Source organism: Suricata suricatta, chromosome 6 (assembly GCF_006229205.1).
Source record: "Suricata suricatta isolate VVHF042 chromosome 6, meerkat_22Aug2017_6uvM2_HiC, whole genome shotgun sequence".
NCBI lineage: Eukaryota > Metazoa > Chordata > Mammalia > Carnivora > Herpestidae > Suricata > Suricata suricatta.
In genome coordinates this window covers 45,999,457-46,011,899 of record NC_043705.1, presented here as the reverse complement: position 1 = coordinate 46,011,899, position 12,443 = coordinate 45,999,457, and the positions used below count along the sequence as shown (strand labels likewise).

The 12,443-nt window shown below is 34.4% G+C and overlaps 1 protein-coding gene across 3 annotated transcripts in view; it reads left to right on the top strand.

Moving 5' to 3' along the window:
• The window catches only part of CENPK (centromere protein K), a 55,731-nt gene that overhangs the window by 40,327 nt on the left and 2,961 nt on the right, over positions 1-12,443 (top strand). The window lies entirely within an intron of this gene.

Here is a 12,443-nt window from a genome sequence, read left to right as displayed (position 1 = left end):
TTCTAAGAGGATGTAGTGTGTACTTTTATATTTTAAAATGCTGTCTACTGTTTATCATTCACATTTCTTGCTGACCTTCAATTGTTAATCTTTTTTAAAGTAATCAGATATTCCTCCAAGTATATCTTGTCCCTGTTAGAGAAAATACAAATACTCTTAAATTTTAGAGAATGTAAGTTTCTTTTACGGGAAGATGACATATAAAGTATCTTGCTAGAATACTCCAGTTGGGAGTCAAAGGAATGAGCATTTTTTTAGTTCTTGAAGTTACTGGAGAAGGTAGAAATGGTTGAGTCAGTATAACCCTGACCATAATTCTACAGAGTAGGTAGTACTATTGTCCATGAACTTTATGTTACAGATTACAGAAAGAAATAATTAGTAAACATCATGATTTATTGGGCAAGTCTTCATTCACGTTTTATTGGTAAAGATATTGGTTAGGATTTTTTAGTGAAGTTATCTTATATAAGACCTTAAGGAAAACTATTATGATTACATTCCACCTTACTTAATTAACCCAGATTTTTACCAAGATTATTTGCTCACTTTTGATCTCAGTTATAAACAAAGTAAGAGTAGAGTTGACTTGATTTGTACTCCATCTAAGCTTACAGTTCTTGTAAGCTGTCTATGGTTTTGAGTATGTTGGAGAAAGTACTTTAACTTCTGAAGACCTTTATGTGTTTTTACTTTTCACTGCTTTAAGATAATCCCTGGAATCTATTATGGCTTAGAATTTGCTTTAATTTTACTCAATCTTAAATATGATAATGCAAAATATCAGAAAGTAATACCACATTCTAGCTTTCCTACACCAGATGGTGATGTTAGCCTAATTTAAAAGCAAAAAATTAATGGGGTGCTTGGGTGGATCATTCAGTTCAATGTCCTGACTCTTGATTTCAGATCAGGTCATGAGATCTAGCTCCACGTCTTTGGGTATGTAGCATGCCTAAGATTCTCTCTCCTCCTCTGTGCTTCCCTGCTCTGTGTGCACATGTGCATGCATGCTCTCTCATGCACTCTCTCAAAAAAAAAAAAAGAAAAGGAAAGGAAAGAAAAAATAAAAAACAAAAAAATTGTTTGAGTTTGCCAGAAAATATATTTAACTTTGTTATTGGTTGATGTGTATGCATAGATTGATTTTGCAGAAATTAAATCTCTATTCAGTTGAAAATTCAACCCATTTGAATATGATCCTTTTGATACTTAGTATTAGTTTTATGTGGTTGTAGGTCTGTGTTAACATTTCTGATTGCCTATTTTCCTTAATTTACTTTTTTGTTTATTTAGCTAACTCTTAGTTAACTTCTCTTTTTTCACCATAATTTTTTGTTTTTAAGTAGCCTCCACACTTAGTGTGGAGTCCAATGTGGGGCTTGGACTCAGAACCCTGAGATGAAGACTTGACCTGAAATCAAGAGTCAGAGCCTTAACCGACTGAGCCACCCAGGCATACCCCTTCCCCCAGAACATATTACATTTAGGTCAAATGTCTCTAAATAACATTTATTCATATCAGTACTTTGAAATCAAGATACTTGCTCTTATTTATGTATTAGTAAACAAGCATATATTTTACTATAACACATATTTCTTTTTCAGTATATTGACAACTATTTCAATATGGTTTTTTAAAGTTTACTTAAGTAATCTCTACACTCAACATGGGGTTTGAATTCATTACCCCTAAATCAAAAGTTGTATGCTCTTCTGACTGATTCAGCAAGACTCCCCTCAGTATGATTTTTTTAATTGAGTATTGTTGACATACAACATTTTATTAGTTTCAGGGGTACAATGAAAGGATTTGATGTTTGTATATTTTGTCAGATGATCACCACCATAAGTCTAGTTAGCATCTATCACCATAGTTAACAATTTTTTTTTTACTTGTAATGAGAACTTCTGATATGCAATACAGTATTATTAACTGTGGTCACCATGCTGTATATTATATCCCTATCAGAACTTTTAATATGCAATACAGTATTATTAATTATAGTCACCATGCTATACATTATATCCCTATGACTTCTTTATTTTAAAACTCTAAATTTGTGCCTTTTGACACTCTTCACTCATTTCGTCCACTTCATATTCCATGCCACTGGCAACTACCAATCTGTTCTCTTTATCTGTGAGTTTGTTTTGTGGTTGTTATTTTATTTTTTTTTTAACTTTTATTTATTTTTGAAAGACAGGGACAAAGCATGAATGGGAGAGGAGCAGAGAGAGAGGGAGACACAGAATTCAAAGCAGGCTCTAGGCTCTGAGCTGGCAGCACAGAGCCTGACGTGATGCTCAAACCCATGGACTGCGAGATCATGACCTGAGCTGAAGTCAGACGCTTAACTGACTGAGCCACCCAGGCGCCCCTTTTATTGTAGTTTTTATGTTCATTTATTTTTCAGAGAGAGAGAGCATGCTCATGAGTGGGGGAGGGGCAGAAAGAAAGGGAGACAGAGGATCCAAAGGAGGCTCTGTACTGACAGCAGAGAGCCCTACACAGGACTGAAACTGACAGACCACCAAGCTAAAGTCAGACACTTGACTGACAACCCCTGTTGTTGTTACTGTTTTTTAGGTTACACATATAGGTGAGATCATATGGTATTTGCATTTTTTTTTTCTCTCTGACTTATTTCACTTAATGTTGTCCTCAGGGTCCATCCTCATTGTCACAAATGGCAAATTCCACCCATTTTTTGGATGAATAATATTCCATTATATATATATATGTGTGTGTGTATATATATGTAATGAATGATATTCCATTATGTATATGTAAGTATATACTTATATATATACCACCTTTTCTTATTTATTTTTGTTCATGTTTATTTATTCAACATGTGCAGGGGAGGGGCAGAGCGGGGAACACAGAATCCAAAGTAGGCTATAGGCTCTGAGTTGTCAGCACAGAGCTCGATGTGGGGCTCAAACTCACAAACCATGAGATCATGACCAACCAAATGAGCCACTCAAGTGCCCCTATACCATCTTTTATTTATCCATTCATATATTGATGGACACTTAGGTTGCTTTCATATCTGAGCTATTATAAATAATGCTGTAGTGAACATGGGGTTGCATACATCTTTTTAAGTTAGTGGTTTCATTAGTTTATTTCTTTGTCGCTTTTACCAAGAATTATTTTTTTCAATTCTATAGAACGTCCTTTATTTGAAAGTGAGGTTGGGTTAATTATAAGTGTATATTGCAAACTCTAGTGCAATTGCTAAAAATATTTTAAGTATAGTTGATGTACTAAGACAAGAGAGAAAATAGAATTGTGTAAAATACTCAGTTAAAATGAGAGAAGGCAGGAAAATGGAAGACAGAGAACAAAAGCAATGAATAGAATACAGTAACAAATATGCAAATATTAATCCAGTATATCAGTAATCACTTTAAATGTGAATGGACTAAATTCACCAATTCAGGCAGGACTGTCAAAGTGGATGAAAAAACAAGACTCAGACTATCTATTTTCTGTAAGAAACCTATCTGAAATATAAGGACTTTGATAGAGTGAAAGTAAAGGTATGGAAGAAGATACACCATGCTAACATTAGTCAAAAGAAACCTGCACTTAGCTATATTAATTTAACACAAAGAAGACTTCAGAGCAAGGAAAATGACCAGGTATTACACGGAACATCACATGTTGATGAAACTGTCCATTCTCTTAGAAGATGTAATCTCTAATATGTATGCACCAAACAATATTATCACAGTGTATGAGGCAAAAACTGATAGACTCCAAGAAGAAATAGATGAATTCACAATTATTGTTGGAGACATCAACATTCTTCTATCAGTAATTGACAGATCCAGCAGGCTGAAAACCAATAAGGATATAGTTTAACTGAATAGCACCATCAACTGAATCTAATTGACATCTATAGGATACTAATCCAGCAATAGTAGAACATACATTCTTTATGTTAACAGGGAACATTTACTAAGACCACATTCTGGGTCATGAATAAATTTTTAAAATAGACTACAAATTATGCCTTCAGACTACAATGGAATTAAACTATAAATCAAGAACAGAAAACCTGGAAACATCCCCAAATATTTGGACATCTAAACACATAAATGGAAGATATTTTGAAAGAAATGCCTAAATATTTTGTGTTATATGAAAATATCAAAATTTGTGAGATGCAACAAAAGCAGAGTTTAGAGAGAAATTTATGCCATTTAATATATTAGAAAAGATAAAAGATATAAAACCAATAATCTAAGATTTTACCTTAGGAAACTAGAAAAAGAAGAGCAGATTAAAACCAAAGTAAGCAGAGGAATGATTAAAAAAAAAAAAACAACAGTGTAGAAGTCAAGGAAAGTGAAAACAAAATCAATGAAACTAAAAGCTGGCTATTTGAAAATATCAACAAAACCGATAAATCTCTAACCAGGCTAACCAAGAAAGAAAAGCAAAATTAATATCAGAAGTGAAATGAGGGACCATCTTTAATAATCCCAAGAACATTAGAAGGATAATAAAGGGTTATTATGAACAACTCTTTACCCACAGATTTTATAATTAGATGAAATGGACCAATTATATGAAAGGCATAATGTACCAAAACTCCACACAAGGAAAAATAGCTACCCTATATAAGGCTACATCTGTTAAGGAAATGGAATCAATAATAAGTTTCCAAAACAGAAAGCATAAGAAAGGAAATGGATGGTTTCAGTGGTGAATTCTACAAAACGTCCAGGAAGAAAATAATCTCAATGCTATATAATCCATGCCAGAAAAGAGAAGCAGTGGAATAGTTCCTCATTCTATGAGGCCAGCATTACCCTAATAACAAAAACCAGACAGAGGCATTAGGAAAGCTATAAACATATCTCTCATGAACATAGGTGCAAAAATCCTCAAAAATAAAAATTCAACACTGTAGAACAAGAAATCCACAGTGCCAAGTTGCATCTATTCCTCATATACAAGATTGGTTGAACATTCAAAAACCAATTAATGTAATTCACTACATTGTCAGATGAAAGGAGAAAAATCATATGATCATACCAATAGATTACAGCAAAGATGTTTTCCAACACCCATTCATGATAAAAACTCTCAGCAAGCTAGGAATAGAAATTGATTCTAAAGTTTATACAGAATGGCAAATGATCCAGTATTGTTAGTAAATATTAAAGAACGGAATTGGATGACTATTCCCAACTTTAGGACAATATAAAGCTATAGTACCCAAGGCACTATAATATTGGTGAGAGAATAGACAAGTCAGTATAACAGAATGGAGAGCTCAGAAATAAGACCCATACAGATATGGTCAGTTGACCTTTGGCAAAGGAGAAAGCTTTGGTAAAGCTTATTTTTTTTTTCCAACAAATGGTGCTAGAACGTGTACGTGCCAAAAAAGAGAAAGAAAAAGAAAGTAGATATCTTTAACAAAAATTAAATTGATCATAGATTTAAATGTAAAATGTACAGCGATAAAACTTCTAGAACCTAATATAAGAGATAATCTAGTCTGACCTTAGTTTGGACAACACCAAAATTATCATCCATAAAAGGAAAAATTGGTAAATTGGACTTTATTAAAATTTAGAACTGCTCTGTTGAATACACTGTTAGAATGAAAAAATAAGTCACAGACTAGGGGAAAGTATTTTCAACATAACTATCTGTTAAAGATAACAGAACTAACCAAAATATACAAATTACTCTTAAAACTTAAAAATAGACAACAGATGTCCCAATTAAAAAGGAGGCAAAAGGTCTGAACCATAGAAGATCCGGAGATAGCAAGTAAGATGAAAAGATCTCCAGGTTGTCATAGGTCATCAGAGAAATGTAAATTAAACAATGAGATAACACTACAAATTTATTAGAATGGCTAAAATCCAAAGCAGTGACAATATCAAATGCTTGTGAGGATGTGGGACAACAGAAACTCCAACTCTTTGCTGGTGGGAATGCAAATTTATAGTCATTTTGGAAAAGTTTGGCATTTCTTACAATACTTAGCATTCTCTTACTGTACAACCAACCAATTATGCTGTATTTACCCAAGTGAGTTGAAAATTTTTGTCCACACAAGTCTTGAATTCAAGTGTTACAGTAATTCTTTTTCATAGTTGCCCCAAATTAGAAGCAATCCAGATATTCTTGAATAAGTGAATTATAAACTGGTACATCCATATGATGGACCATTATTCAGCCATGGAAAGAACTGAGTTATCAAGCCACAAAAAAATACTGAGAAAACTTAAATGCATATTGCTAAGTGAAAGAAGCCTATCTCAAAAGGTTATTCAGCCTATTACATTCTGGAAAAAGCATAACTGTTGAAATAGTTGAAAGGTCACTGGCTGCCGGGGATTGTGTCTGGGTGGGGTGTGAGGGAATAGTAGAGGGAGAGAAGATGAATAGAAGGAGAAGAGAGGAGTGCTAGGGTAGTGATACTCTTCTCCAGGATACTGCGATGGTCAATACCTGGGCTTGTCAAAACCTATGGGACTCTACAGTACAAAGAATGAGTCCTAATGTAAACTACTTATTTTAATGTTAATTTTAGAATTAGTATTAGTTGAGCAGTTGTAATGAGTAACAAATACAAGACAGTGAAAGAGTAAAGTGTGGGTGTCAGAAAAGGAGTATGTGGGAACTCTACTTTTCAATTTCTATGTAAACCTATAACAGCTTTTATTAAAAAACAGCTTTAAAAAATAGTTTCAGGGGTTCCTGGGAGCCCAGTTGGTTAAGAGCTCAGGGCTTGGAGCCTGCTTGGGATTCTGTCTCCCTCTCACTTTGCCCCTCCCCTACTCGTGCTCTCTCTCTCAAAAAAAATTTTTTTTTAATAAATTTAAGGATGGGAGATGGGAGGGAGAAAGAACAAAATATAAAAAGCTCATTTTCATATAGACATTAAGTGGATTTTAAGGGAAACCAAACCCAAATAATAAACCAGGTTAAACAAGATAAACATTCACTAGAACAAAAATGCAAACTATCCTAAATTCCAGCAAAAAACCCCACAACTTTTTAATACTTACATATTTTGAGAGAGAGAGAGAGAGAGAGAGAGAGAGAGCGAGCGAGCGAGCTCGACCAGGGAGGAGATGGGCAGAGAGAGAGAGGGAGACAGAATCCCACAAGGGGTTGAACAGGTGAACCATGACATTGTGACTGGAGCTGAAATCAGGAATCAGACACTTAACTGACTCAGCCATACAGGCGCACCCAGAAAAAAAAAATTAGTAAAAGAACAAAGATTACCTCTTTTTTAGCGAAACAAATATAACAAAATTCACAAAATATCATGGTAATGTCTGGGAAGAACCCCAGTCTTACATAAGAGGCAAGCAGTAAATTTCTTACACCTCCATAAGTGCTGAAAATACATGTGATTAAATGTATTAGAGTAAAACAGTTTATTACAGCACTGCAGACAGCAGGAGTATCAGCATTGTTGTGCTGGATTTTTTGGTCTCCAAGTCCCATGGAACAGTGTGACGGAGCTGGGTGGAGGCTGCGCATGCAGTGGGTTTTGCCACAGCTGAGAAAGCTGGGATAAGAATGCTGAGCACTGTTTGAAGCAAGCAGCAAACAAGCCAGAGCTTAATGGGGAGCAAGCACTTAAATCATAATTACATTGTGGTAACCTTGACATACTTAGTTACCAATGTGATCAGTTCCAGAAAGTGCTCAAGGTCAAAAGATGGGCAGTTTTGTGGTAAGCAGGAGTGTGCAAAATGATCATGTTTTAGTGAGGACTACCTTGCCTAATACAGATGAGACCAAACATATTAGTTATAACAGTGAGAATCCTTGATTCACAAAGCAGAATTCAACTGCAGTAAATAGGAGACATATCTAAAACAATAATTCAGAAAGGCTAAGCATAAAGGAATGGAAAAAAGTCTATAAAGCATGTAGAGGTTTTTAGCCCATTTTGAAATTGGATTGCCTTTCATATTACTAGTTTCGAGTTTTTGTGTATTCTGGAAGCAAGTCTTTATCAAATATATGATTTACAAGTATCACACAGGCTTCTGGGTGAGAACAACAGCAATGATAGAAAGACTGATGAAATTTGAGTAAATTCTAAAATCTGGTTAATAGTACTGTACCAGCAGTAGTTTACTGGGGTCAGTAATTTTAATGTAGTATTATATAAGATGTTAACAAGAGGGAAGCCAGGTGAGAGATACATGGGAAATCTATGTACTACTTTTGCAACTTTAAAATCAGTTTAAAAAGCTAAAAAAATAAGGCTTCAAAGTGATAAAAATGAGTTTTCACATTAGTATACTCTTTAAACGTGACATTGATAAAATGTAAAAGAAGATGAGGAAAAATATGCAGAAGACTTAAAAACTAGATAAACATTAGTAGATCAATAATCAGAAGAAAAATAGCTGTGAGTGGGACTCTGGGTTTAGAAGCAACTTAATGAATATAAAAATTGGGTTCTTTCTTGGAAATGAATATTAAAACTTCTCCATATGAAAAGGAGGTCTAGAATCAACATCTCTGATCAAAGCTAAGGGCTTGGGTGATCTTCATGGTCAAAATCTTGTGAAAGGAGATCTGAAACAAAAACTGAAGATTATAATAAGCTGTGTAAATGTGAGAAAATGAAAGAGGCAAAGATGCAAAGAAATAGCTTTATGACCAGGAAGTAAGTGGAGATATGTTAAATATCCATTGTTGATTGTATGGGTGTAATAGCCAGTCTCCAAGATAAATGATCCTCCTCTACTGGTATTCATGTCCTTGGGTGGCCCTGCCTCCACATTTTGTGTCATTGTTGGTCTCTATGACCAATAGAATATGGCAAGGAGACAGTGTGCAGCTTTGAAGGCTAGATCATAAAAGACATTACCTCTTCTAGCTTGATCTCAATTCGATTGCTAAGCTCTTGAAGAAGCTTAGCACCATGATAGGAGACCACTCAAACAGCTTGTGTTTGAGGCTCATAGGAACAGAAACTGAGGTCTTGTGTCTACAAAGCACTACTCTATCTCAGCTGTGTAAGTAAACCACTTTCAGATCACTAACCCTGGCCAAAATCTTGACAGCCTCCTCTTGAGAAACCCTGAGCCAGAACTCTTTAGCTAAGCTGTTTCTGTATTTCTGAAAAACTGAAACTATGAAAAAAAAAATCATTATTGTGTTAAGCCATTAACTTTTGGATTATTTTATTATATAACGATAAATAATTTTATCATGGAGATGTTAAAACACCATAATAATTGGTTATAGACTTGGAGGTAGGAGAGACTCAAGCAATTTTAAAACTCCTAGGTAAAAAGGGGTCAAAGTAGAGGGGGAGGAAAAGAATAAAAATGACAAACCATAAACATAACAGTTTTCCTAGTAGAATGACCATTCAAACCAAAATGTTAAATAAGTGAAGGAATTTAATGCAAAGAGCCAGAGCAACAGATTTTCATTTTTGCATCTGCACTTCCTACTTTCTAAGGGAACTAAATTTTGTTTGGGTAATCCACTCTTGTCTACAGAGCCAAGTATTTAGCTAAACCAAGCCTGGTTGTCTGAATCCCCTTCTTAGAGATTAATTTAGGAATACATTTGGTACAATATTGACTTAATATATATATGTCTTCTGAGGAACTTTTGGGAAAGCTTTTTTTTTAACTGATTAAAAAAATATACAGGAGGAGATGACTTCTTCTGGTAGATGTTACTGGGTCTGCTTGGAACATCTGGAACTATTTAGCCAGTTTGTAACCATAAGGAGAGCTGCCATAGACAAATCTGGCATATTTAGTATGGCAGAGTCACTAAAGAGAAAGAACAAATTCTGATAATGTTATTGAGCCAGTGATCTAGTTGACCCTAGAGGTCTTTACTAAGGAACATGATATATAAGTTAATAAATTCTCCTCCTGGTTTAAGTAAATTGAGACAGATTTTTTATGTTACTTGAAACTGAAGGCATCCTAGCTAGTAGCAACATCCAACAAATGGAACATTCACTCTCAGTGAAATAATTTTATAGAACAATCTGATGAAGAAATTAAAATGTGTATTTAGAGGTTGTTTGAGGAATTTTTCATCTAAAAACTAGGAATTGTAACACAAAAATAGGAACAAATGGAAGAACATTTGGTTATGAAAAGGAATTAATTACAAAGCCCCATATCTGATTAAATATGTTAATTTAAATATAATTCTACAACTGAGATAAACTCTTAACTGGATTGAGTCAGATTGATTTAATAAATTGAAAGATAATTTGAAGAATTTATCTAGAAAGATAAAGAGATAAAAATTATGAAGAGCAAACAAGAGTTATAGAGGACAAACTGAGGAGCTCCACCAAGGTAGATGTTCTTAAAGAATAGAGAGAATGGTGAGTAAGTAACATTTGAGTGTGTAATAGCTGAAAAATCTTCAGTTTGCAGAACAGCATAAGTGTTCAGAAAAAGATGCTCACTGAATACTGTGCAAGATAAATAGATAAAACTACACCATGAAATTGTTTGTAAAACATCAAGGAGAACTACTAAAAATACTAAAGTGAAAAGATAGTTTAGCAATCATATCTTTCATCTGCAACAAAAGATATTGATGCTGAGGGGGGCGAAAAGGCCATTAGCCTAGAATTCCATAATAAGCCCAACTATTATTCAAGAGTGAAGAAAGAAACAAATTTTCTGACATAGAAACTAAAAACCTTTCCTAACTGCATACTCTCCCTAGAAGTTTTAGCAGATATACTTCAACAAGAAGAAAAACTAACCTAGGAAGGTGAGGGGTAAAAGCAGCACATAAATTTATTTAAAATCAGTTAATGAAAGGAAGACATGTCGATCGAAAATGTTTTTGAAAAAGGTGTTGCAAGGATATCTACTTCCCAACATCTGGTTATTCAAATAAAAAATACAACCAATGGTTAAAGGAAAAATCCCTACAAGGTTACCAGGTTTGTATTAGCATGTTCATAGTGGGGAAAAAGCAGTTTTCCCACATTGTTACCATACAGTATTTGCGCATAAGTTGTGATGTATCTTTAGGAACCAGAAGTAAGGAATGAGTTTTTGGTAGAAAGTTAATTTATGGAAAAATATTTATATATTTTTGAAGACGGAATTGGATTTCCCTCATAGGGTATAAAGTGTTTGTTTTGACTGGAGAACGATATGTATTCTTTTTAAAGTTTATTTATTTGTTTTGAGAGAGAGAGAGGCAGAGAGAGAATTCCAGGCAGGCTCAGGCTCTGCCCTGCCTCTCATGAACTGTGAGATCATGACCTGAGCCTAAACCAAGAGCCAGATGTTTAACCAAGTGAGCCACCCAGGCACCTCCATTGTATGTATACTTATTGTCTAATGGCAGTAAGACAAAGGGCTGTTTGTGCTTCAGGACAATTGCATGTTATAAAAAAACTGTTTTTGCTTTCTTCAAAGAAAAAAAGTGAAGCAAGTAGTCAAAAATCTCTTTAAGAACATACAAAGAGTCCTAAACATCAAAGAAAAAGTTAAAATTGACTCTATCAGAGTTAGGAATTTCTGTCTCCAAACTCTGTCTTTCTTTAAAGAGTTAGAAGGCATTCCATAGAATGGGAAAAGGTATTTGTATTATCTATATCCAACAAAGGACTTAAATCTGCAATATATAGAGTACTCCCAAAATCAATAAATAAAACGGTTAAAAATTATACTGGTAAAAAGAGAGACACTTCGCAATAGATAATAAATATTTTGAAAATGTTTTAACAATGAAGGAGAGAGAATCTTAATCCATTCAGGCTCTAACAAAATACCACAAATTGAGTACTTATAAAAACAGATTCCTTTTGTCACAGTTCTAGAGGTTGGAAATCTGATACCAGGGTGCCAGCATGGTCAGTTGAGGGTCTTCTTTCTTGTTTCCAGTCAGTGCCTTCTCACTGTGTCCTCACACGGTGGAAGGGGTGAGGGATCTCTGTAAGATCTCTTCTATAAGAACACTAACGCTATTTATGAGGATTCTACCCTCCCGTCTTAAGCATCTCCCAAAAGCTCTACCTCCTAATATCATTACATTAGGCATTAGGATTTCAACATATGAATTTTGGGGGTGACACAAAGATTCAGACTATAGCAGAGAGGAAATCTAGTTTCCAACTAAGATGAAAGAGACACATTTTTCCCAATTTCTCCCCCTGAAGCTTTGCGCATTATATGTAGAATACATATTAAGGAAACTGAAAAGTGGACTGAAAAAACATACTGGCTAGAGACTTGGTGAATTGTGGTTCCATTTATTACATGGAAAAGACAGACAAACATGTTGAAATCTTTTTATATCACAAGAAATTTGTACTGCTTATTAGATATACCCAGGCAGACATTTAGCTCTCAGAATTATTGGCATATAGATGGTCTTTAAAGTCATGGGAAAACATATATTAATCAAAGGAAACATTAGTTGGTAAGGA